The sequence below is a fragment of the Ostrea edulis genome, chromosome 2 (assembly GCF_947568905.1).
Source record: "Ostrea edulis chromosome 2, xbOstEdul1.1, whole genome shotgun sequence".
NCBI classification, from domain to species: Eukaryota; Metazoa; Mollusca; class Bivalvia; order Ostreida; family Ostreidae; genus Ostrea; species Ostrea edulis.
This window is the reverse complement of record NC_079165.1, coordinates 67,379,513-67,405,626: the sequence shown is the minus strand read 5'-3', so window position 1 is coordinate 67,405,626 and position 26,114 is coordinate 67,379,513. Positions and strand designations below refer to the sequence as shown.

The following is a 26,114-nucleotide window of genomic DNA, read 5'->3' as shown; positions in this document are numbered from 1 at the left end:
GATCTCCTATTGTAGCCCCCGGTTTTAAATTTCGTGATTTTCCCCCAATGATCTAGATCTACAGTCTAATACGTTTTAAAGGTTTCACAAAAAGATAAATGTTATATATCATGATAGAAATTCATTATAGAAAGTTTATTATTAGATTGAAGTATGTTATTGTTTACAAAGTTTTCAAAATAAATGGATATCGATCCAGGTTTATTATATATATCACATTTCAAGGATACTTTTGGTAAAAAGTGTCATTTTTAAAAAGTTAAATTTGTGACTGTACTGCTTTAAATTACAAAATTAACATTTCACTGGTTTGTTTGTAAACATAAAAAGACTCGAGTATTTGCTTACATAACACAGAGTTAAGGCTAAAATATTGCTCTTATCCTTGCATTCAGAAAGTCCAAATTTTGGTTATCAACATTAAATGAGTTATATTTTTTAATTTTGAACATCCAAAATGAAAAAAAAAAAATTAAAAAAAACGTGAACCAGTCCTTTGAACAAACTTGAAACTGTACGATGTCAGGAAACTTTCATGTAAATATAAACTTTTCTGGTCCAGTGGTTCTTGAGAATATTTTTAAAGATTTTCTATATATATATTTGTATGTAAACCTTTGATCCCCAATTGTGGCCCCATCCTACCCCCGGAGGTCATGATTTTATCAAACTTGAATCTGCACTGTGTCAGAAAGCTATACTGTAAATTTATACTTTCCTGGCCCAATGGTTCTTGAGAAGATTTTCAAAGATTTTACCTATGTATTAGCATGTAAAACTTTTATCCCCTATTGTGGCCCCACCCTACCCCTGGGGGCCATTATTTTTAGAAACTTGAATCTGCACTATGTCAGAAAGTGTTCATGCAAATATAAACTTCTTTGGCCCAATGGTTCTTGAAAAGAAGATTTTTTTATTTTTAGTATGTAAAACTTTGATCCCAATTGTGGCTCCACCCTACCCACAGGGGCGATGATTTTAATAAACTTCAATCTGCACTATGTCAGGAAACGTTCATGTAAATTTGTACTTTCCTACCCCTGTGGTTCTTGAGAAGATTTTCCCATATATTTTTATGTAAAACTTTGATCCCTTATTGTGGCCCCATCCTACCCCAGGGGTCATGATTTTAACAAACCTAAATTTGCACTATGTCAGGAAGCTTTCATGTAAATTTCAGTTCTTCTGGCTCAGTGGTTCTTGAGAAGATTTTTAAATGACCCCACTCTATTTTTGCAATTATCTCCCATTTGAAGGGAACATGGCTTTTCATTTGAACAACCTTGAAAGCCCTTTACACAAGGATGCGTTTTGCCAAGTTTGGTTGAAATTGGCCCAGTGATTCCACCGTGACCAAACGTCATTTGGATACAATTCCTACGCAGGATACAATCGTGCCTAACGCAGAGTACAACCAAACCCAAACGGCACTTTACTATGGAGAGTGTATGGAGCGCCAATTTAAACTCATATAATTGAAGATATCTTCAATTATTTGAAGATATCATCAATTTAATTATTGTTCTCTTTAATTGAATTAATGCGCGTATTAAATCAATTATTGCTTTCATCAATTGAATTAATGCGCGCTTCAATTCAATTATTGCTCTCATCAATTGAATTAATGCGCGCATCCATTGAATTAATGAGAGCAATAATTGATTTAATGCGCGCATTAATTCAATTATTGCTCTCTTCAATTCAATGGATGCGCGCATTAATTGAATTAATGAGAGCAATCATATATTTGATGTGCTCATTAATTCAATTATTGCTCTCTTCAATTCATTTGATGAGAGCATCAATTTAGTAAAAATATTGCTCGCAATAATTAATTTAGAGCTTGGTATAAATAATTTGATGATCTCTTTATAATTCAATTGAAGATATCTTTAAATCATTTACAATGGTTGTGTATAAGGAGTTAATGCGCGCATCAATTCCTTTAAAGAGAGTAACAATTCAATTAAAGATATCATTAATTCAATTGTGGATATGTTGAATTGAAGACATCTTTAATTATATAGTTGCTCTCTCTAAAAGAATTATTGCTCTCTTCAAATGAATTAAAGATATCCTTAATTCAATTGAAGAGAGCAATAATTGAATTAATGCGCGCATTAAATCAATTATTGCTCTCATCAAATGAATTAATCAGCGCATCAATTCAATTATTGCTCTCATCAATTGATTTAATGCGCATTATATCAATTGTTGCTCTCTTCAATTGAATTGTAGTGCACATCAATTCAATTGTTGATATCATTAATTCATTTGAAGAAATCATTAATTCAATTAAAGCGCGCAATAATTCAGAATTGACGATATCATTAATTACTTGAAGAGATCTTTAATTCAATTGTTGCGCGCATCAAATGAATTGATTATATCTTCATGTAATTGAAGATATCTTCAATTATTTGAGTTTATGTTAATTTGACGCTCCATAAGAGTGTAGATGTCCGTGAGAAGGGGTCAGCTGAAGAATTAATGCTATCATCAATTCAATTAATGCGCGCAATAATTCAGAATTGACGATATTATTAATTATTTGAAGAGATCTTTAATTCAATTGTTGCGCGCATCAAATGAATTGATGATATCTTCATATAATTGAAGATACCTTCAATTATTTGAGTTTATGTTAATTTGACGCTCCATAAGAGTGTAGATGTCCGTGAGGAGGGGTTAGAAAGTGGCCCATATTTTTCTTTATACTATGGTGGCTGATTTGTTCCACTTTACAATTTGTTGTCTTTTCGTTATTTCGAGGCGAAAAGACGACCAAACGATGACTAGTGACTTTTCGCCTCGAAATAACGAAAAGACGACTAAATACAGATTTTCCCGTTATTTTGCTTTCTGATTTTCGAGGAATTCAATATGGATTTGCTGTCTAATCGATAATTATTAATTACATTTACAAAAAGGAAACCTCTAAAATTAAATTATAGTTCTAATGTACATGTACTTGTATTCTACTGAAACAATCTTTTTTGTAAATGTTATATCAGGCATGTTGAATTGGAGGTTGGGGTGGGCAGGGGCCCTGGTCTCTCCCCATTTTACAATTTACTTTTCTCGTTATTTTCTACATACAAATCTCATAGGTCAAAATTATGCAGTCTTTCACCGGTTATGGTGACGTCTCCATTTGAGTGAAAAAAGTGGACGTTAAACGATATCATTCAATCTATTAGTAGGTTGATTGATTGATTGACGTCCCACTCGAGAATTTTTCACTGATATGGAGATGTCACCAGTTGAATAAAGTACCACAAATTTAGACCCAGGACCGCAACAGTGAGGGTTGTTTTAACGTGCCAACGCCTGGGCCGCGACACGGGACCTGTTTTTACAATCGTATCCGAAACTGGCGAAAGACCCGTGATTCTCCTTATAAATGCCGAGTGTTTGGCGAAGGAGCATATGTAGACTAATGCTACTTATTTTAACGTCTTATGAGTTATGTTTGACGCGGTCATGGTACGAGCGGGGCTCGATCTCACTACCTCCTGGTTACGAAGTAATCGCTCTACCACTGAGCTAAAGTTAATGTCATTTGACAAATGATCATTTATCTGCCTCAAACTGAACAAGAATAGGCCATTATAAAATGAGAGTTGGAAACAAGTACATCTATATATACATGTATATATAAGAAATGAGATAACCAAACACACAGTACTTAACGCTTGGAACCGACGATTTTCTTCATAACCATCAATCTATACTTTTTCGGGTATATAATACATTATATGCCAAATACGTCCTCTGGCATCTTTCTCCATTTCAAATCATTAAACGATTGTGATTTCAGACACGGCACCGACATCTTCGTAATGTCAGTTTTCAGCCGAGAAGTTTGGAGATTATTTGTAGTTCCTACAGCGACTAAGTCCGTTTTGGACCTGAACTCTGTGATCAGTGGCGGATTTAGAGGGGACGCAGCCAGGAGCTTCGTCCCCTGGACCCACTGCCTCATAAAGTGGCGCCCCCCGTAACCACAATTCCTGAATCCGCCCCTGGTGATACCATAAATATAGCTATATTTATGGTATCAGAGTTCGGGACCAAAACGGGCTTAGCCCCTGTGGTAGTTCCTAATACAGAATTCAACAACGCAGCCTTCTCCGACTTTGTCTAGGATTTTCACATTGGTGGGAATGTCTTACTGATTTAACTGACCTCTATAACTTTGTACACTATGGATTTGCCAAATAACATTAACCTTAGTAAATATTGAAATTATGTTTTATATACATATACTACGCTCGCTTAGAATTCCCACTGATAACAGAATTCATTTTTGTGGTAAAAACGCAACGAGCTTGGTCCCTGTGGTTTACATGCTATCGAAAATGGTGACATGGAAAGCAGTCCCAATACCCTCTTAAAATTTTTCTCCCCTTCAGATCGGTAAAGTTGGCTACTAGTAACCAGCTACTAGTAACTGGCTACTTAAAAAGAGAAAAGTTGGCTACTAGTAGCCAGCTACTTGAACCAGGAAAAGTTAGCTACTAGTAGCCAGTTACTAGTAGCCAGCTACTAAAAGTAAGAAAAGTTAGCTACTCGTAGCCAGCTACTACAAAATATAAAAGTTATAATTACTGATAGCTCGCTACCAGATAAAGGTTAATGAGTTTGAAAATTATTATCTATCAGATTTATTTCTAAAGAGGACGAGGAGTCGTATGAAATTTCATGCTCAATTATCCCCAATTACATAGCGTTGCAATGCAAAATACGAATAAACTTTTTCAACTGAGTGTTTACTTTAAAAGTGAAAAGGATTTAATTCAGACCTTCAATCATTTGATATACCATCCATTTTGAGATATCTGCTACTTTTACAATTTGATTCGAGTTACCCTGAAATTTCAACATAAGTGTGAATACCGTAAGAAATTTTATGTTTGACTTTATGTTTGTATTAGATATCTGATGAATTTACGACTATACATATGGCAAGAAGTGATAGATGGTGTTCTGGTACGCCATGAATTTTCAGATATCGCTCTTTAGGAAATCCGTTACTTATACATTTTGATTATCGGTACAATCAAATTTCAAGATCCGTGTGAATACCTTAAGGAACTCCGTGTTCATATCATATATTTAACTAACTTACAACGATACGTATGGCGAGTAGTGATATTGGGTATCGTAATATGTCATCAATTTTCAGATATCACGCTTAAGGAAGTCAACTACATATACCTTTTGATAGCAGGTAAACTGAAATTTGAAGTTTTTCATAAATATCTTAAGGAACTCTGACTAATTTATAACTACCTACGTGAAGAGGTGTGATATTAGGTATCTTGATATGCCAACAATTTTCGGATATCATACTTAACGAAGTCAGCTACTTATACCTTTTGATTCCAGCTAACCTGAAATTTCAAGTTTTTCATAAATATCTTAAAGAACTCCTTGTTTGTATTAGATATCTGACAAATTTACAACTATCCATGTGAAGTGGAGTGGTACTAGGTATCTTGATATGCCATCAATTTTCAGATATCACCCTTAAGGAAGTCAGCTACTTATACCTTTTGGTTGCAGGTACCATGAAATTTGAAGTTTTCTACTAATATTTTAAGAAACTCTGAGTTTGTATTAGATATCTGACTAATTTACAATTATCAAAGTGAAGAAGAGTGATATTTGGTATCTTGACATGCCATAAATTTCCAGATATCACACTTAAGGAAGTCAGCTACTTATACCTTTTGATTCCTGGTAACCTGAAATTTCAAGTTTTTCATAAATATCTTAAAGAACGCCTTGTTTGTATTAGATATCTGACTAGTTTACAACTATCCATGTGAAGTGGAGTGGTACTAGGTATCTTGATATGCCATCAATTTTCAGATATCACCCTTAAGGAAGTCAGCTACTTATACCTTTTGGTTGCAGGTAACCTGAAATTTGAAGTTTTTCATAAATATCTCCAGGAACTCTGTGTTTGTACTAAAAATCTGACTAATTTACAATTATCCACGTGAAGAAGACTGATATTAGGTGTCTTGATATACCATTAATTTTCAGATATCGTGTTTAAGGAAGTTAGCTACTTATACCTTTTGATTCCAGGTAAACTGAAATTTCAAGTTTTATCAAATATTTTAATGAACTCCATGTTTGTTTTAAATATCTGATTAATTTACCAATGCACATATGACGAAATCTGATATTAGGTATCTTGATATGCCATCAATTTTCAGATATCACGCTTAAGGAAGTCAGCCACATATACTTTTTGATGGCAGGTAAACTGAAATTTGAAGTTTTTCATAAATATCTTAAGGAACTCTGTGTTTGTATTAGATATCTGACTAATTTATAACTACCCACGTGAAGAGGTGTGATATTAGGTATCTTGATATGCCAACAATTTTCGGATATCATACTTAACGAAGTCAGCTACTTATACCTTTTGATTCCAGCTAACCTGAAATTTCAAGTTTTTCATAAATATCTTAAAGAACTCCTTGTTTGTATTAGATATCTGACTAGTTTACAACTATCCATGTGAAGTGGAGTGGTACTAGGTATCTTGATATGCCATCAATTTTCAGATATCACCCTTAAGGAAGTCAGCTACTTATACCTTTTGATTGCAGGTACCATGAAATTTGAAGTTTTCTACCAATTTTTTTAAGAAACTCAGAGTTTGTATTAGATATCTGACTAATTTACAATTATCAAAGTGAAGAAGAGTGATATTTGGTGTCTTGACATGCCATAAATTTCCAGATATCACACTTAAGGAAGTCAGCTACTTATACCTTTTGATTCCTGGTAACCTGAAATATCACGTTTTTCATAAATATCTTAAAGAACTCCTTGTTTGTATTAGATATCTGACTAGTTTACAACTATCCATGTGAAGTGGAGTGGTACTAGGTATCTTGATATGCCATCAATTTTCAGATATCACCCACAAGGAAGTCAGCTACTTATACCTTTTGGTTGCAGGTAACCTGAAATTTGAAGTTTTTCATAAATATCTCCAGGAACTCTGTGTTTGTACTAAAAATCTGACTAATTTACAATTATCCACGTGAAGAAGACTGATATTTGGTGTCTTGATATACCATTAATTTTCAGATACCGTGTTTAAGGAAGTTAGCTACTTATATCTTTTGATTGCAGGTAAACTGAAATTTCAAGTTTTATCAAATATTTTAATGAACTCCATGTTTGTTTTAAATATCTGATTAGTTTACCAATGCACATATGACGAAATCTGATATTAGGTATCTTGATATGCCATCAATTTTCAGATATCACGCTTAAGGAAGTCAGCTACTTAAACCTTTTGATTCCTCGACACATGAAATTTCAACTTTTTTGATAAATATCTTAAATACCTCTGCTTTTCTATTAGATATCGGACTAACTTACAACTATCCACGTGAAGAGGAGTGATATTAGGTATCTTAATATACAATTAATTTTCAGATATCACCCTTAAGGAAGTCAGCTACTTGTACATTTTGATTGCAGGTAAACTGAAATTTCAAGTGTTTAGTATATATTTTGAGGATTTCCGTTTTTGTTTTAGATATCTGATGAAATTACTAATGCACATATGACAAGGAGTTATATTAGGTATCTTGATATGCCTTCAATTTTCAGATATCACGCTTAAGGAAGTCAGCTACTTGTACATTTTGATTACATGTAACCTGAAATTTCAAGCTTTCAGAAAATATTTTAAGGAGCTCCCTGTTTGTTTTAGATATCTGATTAATTTACCAATGCACACATGACAAGATGTGATATTAGGTATTTTGATATGCCATCAATTTTCAGATATCACGTTTAAGGAAGTCAGCTACTTATACCATTTGATTCTAGGTAGCCTGAAAAAGTTTCCCGTACATATCTTAAGGAACTCTGCGTTTGTATTAGCTATATCATTAATTTACCATCTCACATATGACAAGGAGTGATATTAAGTGTCTTATTATGCCATCAATTTTCAGATATCACGCTTAAGGAAGTTAGCTAGCTACTTAGAACTTTTGATTCCTGGTTACCTGAAATTTCAAATGTTTTGTAGATATCTTTTAAGGAACTGTGTGTTTGTATTAGATATCAGACTAATTATATACTATCAACCTGAAGAGAAGTGATATTAGGTATCTTGATATGCCATCAATTTTCAGATAGATATGTTAGATATCTGACGAATTTATCTTTGCCGATATTACAGGGCTTTATATGAAGTGTCTTGATATGCAATCAATTTTGAGATATCGCGTTCGACGAAGTCAGCTACTTATACCTTTTGATTCCAGACATCCTGAAATTTAAAGTGTTTTGTATATAGCTTAAGGAACTCTGTGTTTCTGTTAGATCTCTGACTAGTAAACTACTATTCACGTGAAGAGGTATGATAATCGGTATAAAGATACCTAATATCACTCCACTTCACGTGGATGGTTGTAAGTTAGTCAGATATCTAATACAAATGCAGAGTTCCTCAAGATATTTACGGAAAACTTCAAATTTCAGGTTACTTAGAATCAAAAAGTATAAGTAGCTGACTTCCTTAAGGGTGATATCTGAAAATTAATTGTCTATCAAGATACCTAATATCACTCCTCTTTATGTGGATAGTTGTAAGTTAGACAGATATCTAATACAAACACAGACTTCTTAGAATATTTGCTAAAAGCTTTAAATTTTAAGCTTCTTGGAATCAAAAGATATAAGTAACTGACTTCTTTCAGCATGATATCTGAAAATTGATGGCATATTAAGATCCCTAATATCACTCCTCTTCACGTGGATAGTTGGAACTTAGTCAGATATCGAATATAAACGCAGAGTTACTTAAGATATTTACGGAAAACTTGAAATTTTAGGTTAAATGCAATCAAAAGGTATAAGTAGCTGACTTCCTTAAACGTAATATCTCAGAATTGATGGCATATCAAGATACCTAATATAACTCCTTGTGATATGTTTACTGGTAAATTAATACGATATCTAATACAAACACAATACTTCTTAGAATATTTGCTAAAAGCTTTAAATTTTAAGTTTCTTGGAATCAAAATATATAAGTAACTTACTTCTTTAAGCGTGATATCTGAAAATTGGTGACATATTAAGAGACTTAATCTCACTCCTTGTCGTATGTAAGATGGTAAATTAATGATATTTATAATACAAAGACAGAGTTCCTTTAGATATTTGCGAAAAGCCTGAAATTTTAGGCTACATGGAATCAAAAGCTATAAGTAGCTGATTTCCTTACTCGTGATATCTGAAAATTGATGGCATATTAAGATATTTAATATCACTCCTTGTCATATGTGAGATGGTAAATGAATGATATATTTATTACAAACGCAAAGTTTCTTAAGATATGTACGGGAAACTTGGAATTTTAGATGACTGGAAATGAAAAGGTATAAGTAGCTGACTTCCTTAAGGGTGATATCTGAAAATTGATGGCATATCAAGATACCTAGTACCACTCCACTTCACATGGATAGTTGTAAACTAGTCAGATATCTAATACAAACAAGCCGTTCTTTAAGATATTTATGAAAAACTTGAAATTTCAGGTTACCAGGAATCAAAAGGTATAAGTAGCTGACTTCCTTAAGGGTGATATCTGGAAATTTATGGCATGTCAAGATACCAAATATCACTCTTCTTCACTTTGATAATTGTAAATTAGTCAGATATCTAATACAAATTCAGAGTTCCTTAAAATATTAATGGTAGAAAACTTCAAATTTCATGGTACCTGCAATCAAAAGGTATAAGTAGCTGACTTCCTTAAGGGTGATATCTTAAAATTGATGGCATATCAAGATACCTAATACCATTCCACTTCACATGGATAGTTGTAAATTAGTCAGATATCTAATACAAACAAGGAGTTCTTTAAGATATTTATGAAAAACTTGAAATTTCAGGTTAGCTGGAATCAAAAGGTATAAGTAGCTGACTTCGTTAAGTATGATATCCGAAAATTGTTGGCATATCAAGATACCTAATATCACACCTCTTCACGTGGGTAGTTATAAATTAGTCAGATATCTAATACAAACACAGAGTTCCTTAAGATATTTATGAAAAACTTCAAATTTCAGTCTCTGAAAATTGATGGCATATCAAGATACCTAATATCAGATTTCGTCATATGTGCATTGGTAAATTAATCAGATATTTAAAACAAACATGGAGTTCATTAAAATATTTGATAAAACTTGAAATTTCAGTTTACCTGGAATCAAAAGGTATAAGTAGCTAACTTCCTTAAACACGATATCTGAAAATTAATGGTATATCAAGACACCTAATATCAGTCTTCTTCACGTGGATAATTGTAAATTAGTCAGATTTTTAGTACAAACACAGAGTTCCTGGAGATATTTATGAAAAACTTCAAATTTCAGGTTACCTGCAACCAAAAGGTATAAGTAGCTAACTTCCTTAAACACGATATCTGAAAATTAATGGTATATCAAGACACCTAATATCAGTCTTCTTCACGTGGATAATTGTAAACTAGTCAGATATCTAATACAAACAAGGCGTTCTTTAAGATATTTATGAAAAACTTGAAATTTCAGGTTACCAGGAATCAAAAGGTATAAGTAGCTGACTTCCTTAAGTGTGATATCTGGAAATTTATGGCATGTCAAGATACCAAATATCACTCTTCTTCACTTTGATAATTGTAAATTAGTCAGATATCTAATACAAACTCAGAGTTTCTTAAAATATTAGTAGAAAACTTCAAATTTCATGGTACCTGCAACCAAAAGGTATAAGTAATTGACTTCCTTAAGGGTGATATCTGAAAATTGATGGCATATCAAGATACCTAGTACCACTCCACTTCACATGGATAGTTGTAAATTTGTCAGATATCTAATACAAACAAGGAGTTCTTTGAGATATTTATGAAAAACTTGAAATTTCAGGTTAGCTGGAATCAAAAGGTATAAGTAGCTGACTTCGTTAAGTATGATATCCGAAAATTGTTGGCATATCAAGATACCTAATATCACACCTCTTCACGTAGGTAGTTATAAATTAGTCAGAGTTCCTTAAGATATTTATGAAAAACTTCAAATTTCAGTTTACCTGCTATCAAAAGGTATATGTAGTTGACTTCCTTAAGCGTGATATCTGAAAATTGATGACATATTACGATACCCAATATCACTACTCGCCATACGTATCGTTGTAAGTTAGTTAAATATATGATATGAACACGGAGTTCCTTAAGGTATTCACACGGATCTTGAAATTTGATTGTACCGATAATCAAAATGTATAAGTAACGGATTTCCTAAAGAGCGATATCTGAAAATTCATGGCGTACCAGAACACCATCTATCACTTCTTGCCATATGTATAGTCGTAAATTCATCAGATATCTAATACAAACATAAAGTCAAACATAAAATTTCTTACGGTATTCACACTTATGTTGAAATTTCAGGGTAACTCGAATCAAATTGTAAAAGTAGCAGATATCTCAAAATGGATGGTATATCAAATGATTGAAGGTCTGAATTAAATCCTTTTCACTTTTAAAGTAAACACTCAGTTGAAAAAGTTTATTCGTATTTTGCATTGCAACGCTATGTAATTGGGGATAATTGAGCATGAAATTTCATACGACTCCTCGTCCTCTTTAGAAATAAATCTGATAGATAATAATTTTCAAACTCATTAACCTTTATCTGGTAGCGAGCTATCAGTAATTATAACTTTTATATTTTGTAGTAGCTGACTACGAGTAGCTAACTTTTCTTACTTTTAGTAGCTGGCTACTAGTAACTGGCTACTAGTAGCTAACTTTTCCTGGTTCAAGTAGCTGGCTACTAGTAGCCAACTTTTCTCTTTTTAAGTAGCCAGTTACTAGTAGCCAACTTTACCGATCTCTCCCCTTCCATCTCGAATAACTGAAATGTCGTCAGCTAGTTGAGAATTTTTTCTCTCAATATTTCCTATAGTTATGCGTTTAATGTTTTTATTTTTTCTTATTTGTATTGGTATTGCTAGAATTTCAGCACATGGAGTGAGCTCAATCTCTACCCAGAGTTATCGTTCCTTACACTCACAAATACGCAAGTGTAGAAAGGAACGACAACTCTGGGTAGAGATTGGGAGTGAGCTCTTGGAAATGGATAATACTGAGTGGAAAGTAATACACAAATACCTTTCATAATAACAAAAAAATAGTAAACTTCAATGGTTCCAATATGAAATACTTAATAAAATTTTAGCAACAAACTCATTTTTTATAAAAATAAAAAAGGTGAACTAAAACGTGTACCTTTTGTCACAATGAGGAAGAAACAATAGAACATATACTATGGGAACGTAATTGTGTTCAATCACTTCTAGCTGATTTTGAAGTTTATTCAGAACAGAGAACAAATTGTCAACTAGTCTTTACAAAAGTTTTATAGTAGGCATCCTGGAGAAAAACAAGGGTATAATAAATATTCTCATCCTTTGGTTAAAGTATTATATTTATACAGCTAAGTGTACAAAGACAAAATTTAGCGTGCGTTTTGCAACATCATTTTTAAAGTTAATCTATGAAACAAAAATTAATTTCTTATAAAAATGGTGATACTGAAAAATTTGATGACCTTTGGAACAGATGGAACCAAATTCATATAGCTCTCTCTCTCTCTCTGGAATAACTAAACATTTCTGTAATTCTATATTACATGTATATTAGGAAGATATACCATTAACTATTATTATATGGAACCAAATGTTTCACATAGCTCTCTCTCAGGAATAAACTAAACATTACATGTATATTAGGAAAATATACCATGAACTATTTACAGAATGTTTGTTGAAAAATAATAAAAAATCCACACACAAAAAAAATCTCTCCCCTTTGGGATTATAATTTGAGTCGTTTACCTTGTATTAAGTAATGAAGTTTAATATTCAATTTTTAAAAACATAACAAACGCCGGATACAGAGGGTACCTGTAAAGTGCGAAACGAAATCACCGAAACAGATTGTATAACCAAACTCTTTTAATTATGATAATTAAAAATGGTGTCTCAGGCCATGTGGGAGGAAATCGTAGTACCCGGAGGAAACCCACTTGTCCGTCACATACAACCACTGCCGATCACGGGGGTGAGAAGCGAGAGCGCTACCCGGACACCCATTAATAATACATGTATATCTTACCGAATTGCATTCGTATAAGAGTATACTATTTAATTTTTTATACAATCTGTCGTTTCGCACTTTACAGGTACCCCTGATACAAAAGACATAGTTAAAATCATGCATCGTTGCAAATATATCGGTATTAGAAATGGCTGTATCCTACGTTATACTTTCATGAATGATTGTATCCAGCGTTATATTTTAATTATTAATAATCGTCTTTTAAATTACTAAGCTTTCCTCCTGACGATTGGTAATGGTGTTGTCTCGTCACTGACTAATTGAATTTTAGGTGGGTTTTTCTGTTTTCTAACAAAATGAAGAAAACGAACGACTGAGACCAATTTACACGAAATTTTCAAACAATGTTGAAGTGTTTGAGCAAGTGGTAGGAGATCTCACCAAATGCTTTATATCATTCAAACCAGAATTCATTGCGTCACCCGATAGGCGAATTATCTGTATAAAGAAAAATATGGGCAATTTTCTAACCCTTCCTCACGGACATCTACTCTCTCCATAGTAAATTGCCGTAAGGGATGGTTGTATTCTGCATTAAAGGCACGATTATGTCCTGCGTAGGAATGGTTGCATCCAAATGACGTTTGGCTACGGTGGGTTCTGGAGAAGAAGTCGAAAATATAAAAACCTCACCGACCTAAAAACACTGAAAATATAAATACTGCTTTTAAATTTCTGGTGAATATTTTTATTTTCAAAACAATAAAAAGCACACCCAATCCAAAGTTCTTGCAAGACGACAAAACCGCATCACTAGAGACATTCCATTTCAGCTCAGTTACAAGTCAGAAGATTATATAAGCCCGAGATGGTAGAAAGATGAAGTCTGGAGTTAAATACTTCAAACAGACTCCTATATTTCTTAACCTCGGGCTCTGTTGCAGTCGTTTTCTTTTAACTTCATATCTGAAACAACAAAAATATGGTCAAAGTTGGATTGAGAAAAAAGAAGATCCTCACATGAACAACTTTAGTGTAGAACATATAATGTAAGATATCATGACCTGCATCAGAGAGAAGACAATATCACAGATATTCATATGTCCCAATCTACATTTCTATCTTCTTTTCATCATTGCAGGCCATTTTATGAGTTATAACCAGTTTGGACTCGTATTAGAGTCGGAACCCCAGGTTGAAAAAATTAAATTAACAATTTTGGTACATCTCTTAAATCTAGTTTTTATACAGCATCAGCAAAATTAAAGAAGTCCTTGAAATGATAAAGACATGTAATAACGATGACCATTTTGGCCTGACACTGCTACCAAAACCTTAACCCCTGGGATAACAAAATTTACAATTATGATAAAGGACTAGTTATATATTTACACGTTTTCATTGAACCTAGTATTAATACTCATGTGTTTATTTACACATGATAGAGTACTGTCAAGCAAAGTATATTTATATATAAATACCTGTTAGACAGGTATTTAAATATACCTGAACATTTGACACGAGTAAGAGTCTGTATACTCACCGGCCCACCCATGCAAGATGCAATGTGTATAAGGGCTTCTATACCTACACATGTTACGGATGTGCATGTATTCATTTCATAAATCATTTATGTTGTTGGAGTGAAATGAACAAGAACACAAGTCACATAACTACCAACATATCGAAACCAGTACGCCCCTCTTTAATAATGATGCCTTCATGCATATCATTTTAGTTATACTCTGCTTGTAATATAAAATTGTAATTGCTCAGTATCAGAAAATAAGGTGTCCTCACATATGTCAGTGAGAGAGTTCAAAATCATCATACACTGTGCAATTTTTAAATCAACAATCCATGATCAATTTTTCCAAGACAATTCTGGAATGACCGATAGAACAATATTTTGTATCTCTGTGAATTTCTGGAGATAATTTTCACAAGAAAAAATATATATCAAACATTGCTTTTATATTATCATGAAGAATCTGGGGAATTTTCATAACAGACGACATTGAAATAAAGTCGAACTAGAGATTTTGCATTAAATCCACAATGGGACAAGTTACGAACTAATAGATGTTGGGCATCTCCAACAATATACACAAGAAAATGTTTAGTAATTTTTTAAAATCTTGCTTCAAATATTCCCGTTACCCAACACTCAAATCTGCCACAAAGAGCAAGATACAATATCGGGTCATGACAAGTGCAGTGAAGTTTCTGTGCTGATGATCAAATCTTATACATGCATTTCTTCTGTGCTGATGATCAAATCTTATACATGCATTTCTTTGGTCCACAATTCAAACTCTCCACACATCTTGTGTTCAGTATCAGATATCCGCAGTATACTCATCAGGAGCTCTGACAACACTAATCATCATTTACTTTAACACAAAATGTAAATTTCCCCCCAATAGCCATATTTGAAGCCTAGCTCTGAGCTTTTCTTGTCTACAGACAATTCACCAGTTCTCAATGAGTGAACCTCCTTTGAATATGCATTGCAAGTTTTTGTAAAAGCTGCATTTCTCCCAAAATTACTACCATTCCAACCGATTTGAAATGTAAAATGTGCTACATGAATATACATGCATATTAAACCATATGTTATTAAATATTATACCGCCAAAGATGGCCACATTCAATTTTGTCCCTGACCAGTCACATAAAGTCATCCTTCCAGTACACAAAGTACTGTATCTAATACCATTCCATCTTCGCTAGCCAAGGGAGACGATCCACTGTGTTTTTCTATTTTATGAATAGAGAAACACCGTGGATCGTCACCCTTGGCTAGCGAAGATGGTACCATTCAAGTTATGAAAATGCTTTATGTTCAGACTACCATAGTATCAATTAAAAATATGCACTCCAATTATTTTTCTTCTTCTGAATCTTGGAGGTATTAAGATATCTATATATCAATAATGTTGCTTTAATCTAAGAGAAATACTAGAAGACCCCCAATAGATAACTAATCATAACGATTAGTGCAGAATCAATTCAAAAATAGACAAAAAAACATGCTTTCTATGAAAATTCCTACATTGTAAACTTTACTAACTAATAAATCATCATGCAGCAATTTGCCAGAAAACTTTCACTCTATTTCTTTACAGATAATGGAGATATGAATCACTCAGAATGGACTAGTTTAAAAAGTTCTGCAATTTAAAAATTTCAAGTCAGTTAAACAAATCAACATTCTAAATCATGTTTTCAATGCACCAGAGCATGATTGCATTTCTCTAGGAGATAGCAGATTTTAAACACTAATGTCAAAAGGCAGAAGTTCAGACATCCAAGGAAGGATTGGTCCATCATCGAAACCTCTGGTGGAAACCGCGAATGGAGTAAACATTTTCATCATCACAACTGCCTTTATAACAATCGTGCTTATCTGGTTTTAAAAGTTGTTAAAAATGGAGATTACATGGTCCTATACGTATTTACACAGATCGTTTGGTCTTAAATTTTTTAACATTTGCATTGGCTCTTCCTAATAAACCCGCCGAATTTGAAACTAACAGCAACTTGTACAGTATTTTTATCTGTTCATGAAACAAAATTCAGTCTCGACTAAAGAAAGCTTCTGCAACTTGGAAGGTCTACCCTTTATACACAAGAATTACTACCCAATTTTGAGTTTCCCCTCGCAAAAATAGTGTGAAAATTTCCAAAGGAGATAAATTTGATTATAAAGTTTTAATTCCAACATTGTAAAATGAATTTTGTATAAACGTATATTTTAAGTTTGACCTAACTATCTACTATTGTGTCAATAACATCTGGAAAGTAATAGTAACAGACTGTTTTTGTCCATGATGTATGTACCATGTTGCACGATTCAAATTATTTGGTAAAAAGGTTGTGAAAAGTTTATTACAAAAAATTTACATGTAATTAGGGCTGCAAAGGGTACCCGAAATAACCGAAAACCGCGGGTCATGTTGTTCGGTTCCATTTTTCCGTATTTCAGTTCGGGTTTGGTTTTTAAAATAGAATCATTATGTCGCCAAAATCCTCAAAGGTGGGTGTATTTTGATCAATTGTTAAATGATGACATTGTCGACAAAACTGTAAATAATGACAGTACATGCAAGATATTTCAGACGCATTGAAAATACGCCACAGGAGCAACATCGTCAATGACAAAACATTGAAAGCATGTATGGAAACGAGTAGAAGTGACAATGCTGTTTCTAGTACCATGGATGTCGAGTCTAAACCTCAGTCCACGTCCAAGTAATTATTGTGACAAACTACAATAAAGGTTTTTGATTTTAACTGTATATTAGATTCTTAAAATAGTTATATAGACCCGAACCCCAAGTAATTTTTTTTGGAACCGTGACAGCCCTACATGTAATGTTTCCATAAGAAATAATATTACAGCGAATACTATAAATCAAAAATTGAAATTAGTTTGACCTGCTGTTTGGTAAGTGTCAGATACTTGTTTTGATCTCTTCATTTCTATTCAGAGAGATTCCCACAAGATTTTCATCATTCTTCCTTGCCTCTGTGGGACTATTTTTATTCTGTAATGTTTTCATCCATTCTGTATACCAAGTTGCATTTACCTTGTATACTGACTTTTGTTTTTTAAGAGTTTATGATTTACTGCACAAGTTCATTTTGGGTTACATCTCGTTGAAAAAGACAAAACATGAATTAGTGAACTTCATATGAGAGGGGAATAAGTAAGAATTTTCAATAAGCAAACAATTCCCAGGGGAGGTGATTCAGTGGTAAGAATATATACAATGGATGCTACTGGTTAAATAAACAAGAGTTGTCAAAAGACTAACATCACTAACTGGGGAAGCATGAATCCTTGGTTAAAAAAATGTAGCCATGGTCAATGTTTTTGAAAATTAAGTCCAAGGTCAAGACATGACCTAAATGAAATGTTTGGTCATTAGGAATCTATTTGTGAAATATCAAAAGCACTATCCCCTTGGTTCAAAAGATATAGCCAAGGTCAACATTTTCCCCTTGCAGTTTGATGTTGCCGCCCACAACAGGGTCATACAATAGCTCTCTGGACATTCATCCTTGCAAGCTAAAAACATACATATACCGACAATATAGAATAAATACATCACCGTTGAACTCCTAACTACCTGGTATATATGTTTAACATGTACTGAAAAACATGACATTTGCATGTTGTGCAGAGATCATTGAGATTACAGTCACACACAAGTAATGTAAGGACAGGCAGCTCAGACATCCAAGGAAGGATTGAACCATCACAGGAAATCTCTGGTGGAAACCGCGAATGGAATAAACAGTTTCATCATCGCTGCCAGAGAATCAATATGTCGTACCTGTCTAGTCTCATTTCTCTGGTAGAAGAAATACCCTTTTGTGGTTTTTCTACATCTCCAATTTTCTCTTGCAAAAACATAATATTATAGAGCTTTTACCCCTTTGACACTACTGGAGATTTAAAAGGAAATTCTTACCATTTATATCCACATCCAACACTATACATTCTCAAATCCATCTGAGCACATGTACTTGTGCAGATGCCCTGAAATAGAAAAAGTATTCATATATATATATATATATATAAAATAGCAAGTTTCAGATCAAAATTACAAGTCAAATTATATACCCATATTGGTAACAGAGTGCATCAGATAGGTGCGAAAGACATTTTGTGGTCTTCAATTAATTTCTGATGAACTATGATCTCATCACTTGCACTCTGCAAGTTTTCTCGGCTTCAAGAAAACTTTTTTATAAGTTTCTAGTTGGTGGGAATAGTGCAGCTTGCATTTCTGCAAGCCCATAAATTATATATTTAAACATGATTTCAAAGACAGAGCTGCCAACATTATAAAATGGAAAATAGTAAGGCAGGGGTCAGGGGGCCTAGGCGGCCCCCTGCCGCTGGAGATCTTTTATGAATAAATATGTAACCTGAACAATTTTAGGCACATTTCAAATCCAAATTTAACGAATTTAGACGTACTAATTGTTATGCATTTTACAACTGTAAAAGATCAAATACATCTTTTATTGATTTTACTTTCTAAAACTTGTGTAAAAAATATTGTTACATTAGTATATTATATAATTTTACAGTTACTGTGTCAGTTATTCAGGCAAGTTTTTTTTATGTCATTCTCCACGCCGTGAGAAAAGTTTAAGTTTGTCAAACAGATTGTACACTTATACAAACTCCTCCTTTCTGACTTTGAAACGAATAGATGTTTACGGTGTACTTGCATATTGTTCTTTGAATTTCTGGCTCCATTACGTTTTCTTCTTTGGGGGAGTATTGTTGTTATTTCCATCAATACATGCTTTACGTTTAGTAGCAGCTGCCATATTGTTTATTTCAAAGCATTAAAATTATCGAGACTCTGTATAGATATAGACTATGGAAACAAACGTAGTAACGACTATAGTTTGTTTATTATAAAAGTAAAAACCAATGACGGACAACTCTAAAACTTTCAAAATGTCAAATAAGCGAAAATTAGAAGATATACAGTGAAATCGCAAGGCGTATTTTTGGCCTTAAAATCGTAAGCCTTACGCCAAAATCGTGAGGGTTGGCAGCTCTGCAAAGAACCTTAAAAGATATAGCCAAGGTCAACATTTTCCCCTTGCAGTATGATGTTGCCGCCCACAACAGGGTCATACAAAAGCTCTCTAGACATGCATCCTTGCAAGCTAAAAACATACATATACCGACAACATAGAATAAATACATCACCGTTGAACTCCTAACTACCTGGTATATATGTTTAACATGTACTGAAAAACATGACATTTGCATGTTGTGCAGAGATCATTGAGATTACAGTCACACACAAGTAATGTAAGGACAGGCAGCTCAGACATCCAAGGAAGGATTGAACCATCACAGGAAATCTCTGGTGGAAACCGCGAATGGAATAAACAGTTTCATCATCGCTGCCAGAGAATCAATATGTCGTACCTGTCTAGTCTCATTTCTCTGGTAGAAGAAATACCCTTTTGTGGTTTTTCTACATCTATAATTTTCTCTTGCAAAAACATAATATTATAGAGCTTTTATCCCTTTGACACTATTGGAGCTTTAAAAGGAAATTCTTACCATTTATATCCACATCCAACACTACATTCTCAAATCCATCAGAGCACATGTACTTGTGCAGATGCCCTGAAATAGAAAAAGTATTCATATATATATATATATATATAATGCCAAGTTTCAGATCAAAATAACAAGTCAAATTATATACCCATATTAGTTAACCGAGTGCATCAGCTAGGTGCGAAAGACATTTTGTGGTCTTCAATTAATTTCTGATGAACTATGATCTCATCACTTGCACTCTTCAAGTTTTCTCGGCTTCAAGAAAACTTTTTAAAAAAGTTTCTAGTTGGTGGGAATAAAAATAACTTCTGTTTATGACTAGTGTTTGCAATGACAGAGAAAGTAACATTTGCAATGACAGAGATTCCCATAAAATATAACAGCTTTTCCCAAAATTCTTATTGAAAAATTTCCAAATCATCAGCTCACAAGCATAGTAAATATGGTAAATTTATATTATTTTCTCAATGAAATATAAACACAAAATGATATATGTCAAACAACTCCCCCCCCCTTTATTTACAGAATACCATCAAATTGTATTTATATCCAACATAAAAATATTGATTTTGTTTTCTGTCTTTCTCGATCGAATTTTTCACTGGTATAGAGATGGTGAAAGGCTTCAAATTTAGGCCTTTGCTCGGTATTTCTGGCCATTGAGCAGTGGTTTCTTTAGCGTGCCACAGAACATCTGTTTTGAAGGTAATTTCTGAGGACCTAACATTCACAACTGATGCCGAGTGTTTGGCAATGGAACTGTTTGAACGACATAGGTCTGTCGCGGCTGGAATTCGAACCCCAGCCTTCCGCATGAAAAAAGGAGCATATGTTACTTTAACCACGATATATATATATGACTGCTTTTAGTTTTTCTACATAGAATTTTTTTTACCCCCCCCCCCCCCCACAAAGTCCTTTTTGGACTCAACATTCCCAATGGAAGAGGTACCGGACCCTGTAATAAATATGGCCAATTAAGCCCAGAGTGTAAAGAATAATGAAAATGGAACAAGGGCAGCTCAGACATCCAAGGAAGGATTGAACCATCACAGGAAATCTCTGGTGGAAACCGCGAATGGAATAAACAGTTTCATCATCGCTGCCACAGGAGTAAAATTAATGTTTGTTAACTTGTCCAGTGATTAATACTGGTATGAGCAACTCTTTATACACAGGGGTTTGCAATTAATTTTTTTTTTACTAGTAGTACAAGATCCTTAGATTTTAGCCCATGGGCTATCGACAATAACATTATGTACATATGCAAACAATGGTCAGTTTCGCATCTTTGATAATTAGTCTTCAGTTTGTTTAAAAGTGTCTGGCCATGTAATGAACGATTATACTTAAGGATATACTCGACGTTTCAATAATGTATAATTTCGCATGAAATTCACTTGCACTCCATCTTGTTTCTACAACAATCAGGGAATATTACTGTCTTAGAAATATTGGAATTGTTTTCAAGAGGGTCCCCGCTGAAAAATGTTTCCACTAACGTTGCGGTAGATCCCGAAATTCAGCCCCATTCCCAATGCTGAAAAGCAGGTGTTTACCCCAAAATTTCCAAATGATGGATACTTTGATGAGAATACGACACAAGGGGCCATCCAACCAGTGCCACTCTGCAGTGATTCAGATTGGTGTCGGCCATCAGCAAATGGCCGATAAATATTGACAAGAGGCCCATGGGCCACATCGCTCACCTGAGTCACCTTGGTCCATATCAGAAGATTTTCCATATCTATTTGCATGTAAAACCGTAGTCCCTATTATGGCCCCAAATCTACCCCTGGAGGCCATGGTTTTTGCAAACTTGAATCTACACTATGTCAGAAAGCTTTCATGTAAATATGAACTTCTTTGGCCCAATGGTTCTTGAGAAGAAGATTTTTAAAGATTTTCCCTATATATTTGTATGTAAAACTTTGATCCCCTATTGTGGCCCCATCCTACTCCAGGGGGGCATGATTTCAACAAACCTGAATCTGCACTATATCAGAAAGCTTTCATATAAATCTCAGCTTTTCTGGCTTAGTGGTTCTTGAGAAGAAGATTTTTAAAGATTTTCCCTATATATTTGTATGTAAAACTTTGACCCCCTATTGTGGCCCCATCCCACCCCCGGGGGCCGTGATTTTAACAATTTAGAATCTGCATTATATAAGGAAGCTTTCATATAAATCTCACTACCTAATAAAGCTTATCTATAAATTTCATCTTTTCTGGCCCAGTGGTTCTTGAGAAGATTTTTTAATGACCCTACCCTATTTTTACCTTTTCTTGATTATCTCCCCCTTGGAAGGTGGCCTGGCCCTTTATTTCAACAATTTAGAATTCTCTTTACCTAAGGATGTTTTGTGCCAACTTTGGTTGAAATTGGCCCAGTGGTTGTTGAGAAGAAGTTGAAAATGTGAAAAGTTTACAGACGGACGGACGCCGGAATACGGGTGATCAGAAAAGCTCACTTGAGCTTTCAGCTCAGGTGAGCTAAAAATGGTCGACTAAAATTTTCCAGAAAGGCCAATATGGCCTATGAAATTTTCGTTTTTCGGTCACTATGGCCGATCGTTTTTTAAAAGTGTTTATCAGCCACAGGAAAATAACCGCTGTCTTGGTTTGTCACAATACAAGTACTCAATCGATCGTATGTAAAGAAGATTTTGATTGGTTTTCGAAAAACCTCCCATGGAATCAAAATTACTTTGAGAAAAAAATAAATTGGTGCCCCTGATGATCTCGCTTGTATTTGCAATTATCATCGGGGAACCAGTTTTGAAAAAAATGGCTTCAAGAGAGTCCGGTTTGATGATCATGGTTAGCAACAAACCCTATTAAACATAAGCTAAGTGCTCCGTAACTAGGAGGTCGTGACTTAGAGTCCCACTCGTGCCATAGCCGCATCAAACACAAGAAGTGAACATGGTTAGTGATTGCTTCTTCGCCAAACGCTCGTCATTTACTAGATTTAGAAGTGAGAATCACGGGTCCTTCGGATGCGACCTTAAAAACTACTGTGTTGCTGCAGGCGATGGCACAATAAAGAACTCTCACTGTTATGGCCCCGAGTGCTCAGCATAGGTCTAAATTTGTGATACTTCCCCTACAACTGGTGACGACTCAATTATTGATGGGATGAAAAACAATCAAACAATAACAACACCTTGCAATTCAGGAACGACCGAGAAGAATTCTGAAACAGTTAACAGCAGTCATGATAGTTAAACTGAAGAATTGAAAAATAAAAAGTTAGTTTAATTTTAAAGTTTTGAGTTTATTTTGAAGCATCGCTTCATATGTATTCAGGGCCTATAGTTTTCATGGAATTAGGCCAAAATGGTCTTTAATTTTTGTATCAATTAGGCCCTCTGTCCTATCAAATTGCAGACCAATCTGAATCACGACTGTTGCAAAAAAATTGTGACAGTTTTTTCTCTGCCAAAGAAATTAAAGCTTGTTTAAGCCAGCCACATTGATAATAAAATATCAAATGGTTAACTTTTTGCTTGTTTTTCTTATTCATTTCCTTGTAACAATTTTCCCAATTTCTATCAAATATTGCCATTTCCCCCAAACTTGAAGGCCCTGGCCCCTGGATTCAAGGGGTAAAAAAAATCCCTAGCATCATGCCATCATATGTAATGGATGAAAATTCCAAATGCTGTAGATCTTGTTTCTGGGCAGTTAAATGTTGGACGATCTTATATACTATAAATAGATTGAAGATCTAAAACTTGGCAAGAAAGTTAATTCATACCTCAAGTTCGTTGACGTAATAATTTTTCATTAAAATCATGATGCAGATATCTATAAGATTTCAAGTTATCGTGTGCTTTTGAGCTTGTGAAAGTTGAGGGGTTTGTACCTTGAATGACAACTAGATTTATAGAATTTAAATCCCTGCTGCCAGAAAGTCTCAATGTAGTACATATCTCGTCTAGACTTATATTTCTTCACTAATATGTATATACGGTGTGACCGTTGGACCGAGCAAAGCATGAAATGGTCACTGGCGCGTTCCAAGTGTGGTAAATTATAATTCATTAAAAAAATTCCTCTTGTGCTAAATGCCAATTAACATCTAAATATTAAAGGGGGGATATATGAGAATAACTACAGGATCTGTATATTCAATTAACGTGGGGGATTTGAATGCCAGTCGAGGTTAACCGTACTTTGTGACGTCACATTTAGCCTCAACTTTTTCTCTTTCAAATCAAACAATTCTAAACAACAATACATCCTGTTTGCAATTTAAAACTAAACAAAATTAACCAAGAAATTCAAAGCGGTAAAAAAGTGAGCGTAAATATATCAAATATTTTTATTTAAAGAAACTCAAGGATTATTGGCTAAAAACTGTAACAATAATAAGTTTACCATTCAATTTTAAGAAACTGAGTGTTTGAATTACAAATTGCATGTCAGTCTTGTATTTTAGCATTTAAAAGATGAACAACTGTAGAAGCAACTAAGGAACAAAATGGCAGGGCCCAACCCGGCCCATATAGATCACAAAATTTTCAGTGAACGTATTTAGAGATTATCTATTCATTTGTTGATTTTCTAATTTTTTCTTTTATATGCGTTACCTTCAGAGCTTTGCTTCTCAGATCTCAGAAGAGTCGAGCTTTCCTTGGTATAATTACATTGTGGTTTCCTGATAATCCTCTCATTTTCTCCTGCAAGAATATGATAGGAAAGACATCTCAGATATTTAGATTTCAAGATTGTTTTCTTTTTCTTTTCAAAGATGCCAATCAGATAGAGCTAATAGTACTAACATCACAAATCAGTATTAAAAAGCTTTCATCCCTTTGACACCATTATACACTCACAATTCATCCAAAATAATATTCTCACCTTGTCTTATTCTAATACCATTCTTTCTTCAGTACATCATGCCACGCCCTGAAATAGTAGTACCAACATAATATCAGGTACAGATTACAAACATTCACATATAACCACACTTGCATAGTTAACAGAGTGCATCAGCTAGGTGCGAAAGACATTTTGTGGTCGTCAATTAATTTCTGATGAACTATGATCTCATCACTTGCATTCTGAGTATTTTTTCAGCCTTAATAAAACAAGCTTTTTCAAGCCATGATTACAATTGATTACGATTACCCCATGCCTGATTAGCCAAATAATAATAAAAAAAACCAACCCAGATATTTTACTTTAAAAACTATTCCACACAGAGGGTTTTTATTTCACTATACATTTAATTTTATCCTAAAGCGAATTTTGATCGAGAAATATTCAAAGTCGACTTCCATCCATAGCCATGTGCTTTTACAATCAATCAATATTGGAAAGCATTAATATGGCAATTTAAAAAATTATATATGTATACATCATTTGGATAAAACCTTGATGATTTATTTACCTCATACCAATGTAATAAAACATACCTACTGGGCTTGGCTAGACTGCCTTCTTCCTTCCACTTCGAAAAGACCATGCTGCTTTCTTTGAAGCACGTGCTTGTACAGAATGGGCATGCGCAATCGATAAAGAAGTAAATGTTAAGTCGTACTTGGGTGCATTAAGTAAATTTTGCAAATATTCAACACTATATTGTTCTCATTAACTGAAGGTGAATATTCATCCCTTTTTTTTTTTAAATTTCTTTATCCATAGTTTCTACTCAACTTTTTAAAAATGGAATAGTATCCATTGATATCCAAATACGAATAAACTAGGCTTACTTCAATGAAATAGAATCATTTTGAATATGAATGAAAATTAGATAGATGCTATAAATTACCTCATTGCTAAACCAAAAAAAAGACGCAAAATAATTTTTGTATGATATTCACAACATTGATTGTTCTCGGT

The 26,114-nt window shown here is 33.9% G+C and overlaps 1 long non-coding RNA gene and 3 other non-coding genes across 5 annotated transcripts; all 4 read right to left on the bottom strand.

Annotated features, from left to right (window-relative positions):
• Positions 1-13,881: 13,881 nt before the first annotated feature.
• Positions 13,882-26,100, bottom strand: LOC125679029 (uncharacterized). 2 transcript variants are annotated; one of them, XR_007371686.2, is made up of 6 exons: positions 25,692-26,100; positions 25,131-25,178; positions 24,860-24,949; positions 20,262-20,327; positions 18,637-18,704; positions 13,882-14,122 (listed from the first exon to the last, which is right to left on the bottom strand). It is a non-coding gene; the product is annotated as an uncharacterized LOC125679029 (long non-coding RNA). The 2 variants fall into 2 exon arrangements; XR_007371685.2 differs by having other exon boundaries at positions 25,688-26,023.
• Positions 18,802-18,883, bottom strand: LOC125682624 (small nucleolar RNA snR60/Z15/Z230/Z193/J17). Its single transcript, XR_007372630.1, has one exon. It is a non-coding gene; the product is annotated as a small nucleolar RNA snR60/Z15/Z230/Z193/J17 (small nucleolar RNA).
• Positions 20,424-20,505, bottom strand: LOC125682625 (small nucleolar RNA snR60/Z15/Z230/Z193/J17). Its single transcript, XR_007372631.1, has one exon. It is a non-coding gene; the product is annotated as a small nucleolar RNA snR60/Z15/Z230/Z193/J17 (small nucleolar RNA).
• Positions 25,254-25,335, bottom strand: LOC125682626 (small nucleolar RNA snR60/Z15/Z230/Z193/J17). Its single transcript, XR_007372632.2, has one exon. It is a non-coding gene; the product is annotated as a small nucleolar RNA snR60/Z15/Z230/Z193/J17 (small nucleolar RNA).
• Positions 26,101-26,114: the final 14 nt, after the last annotated feature.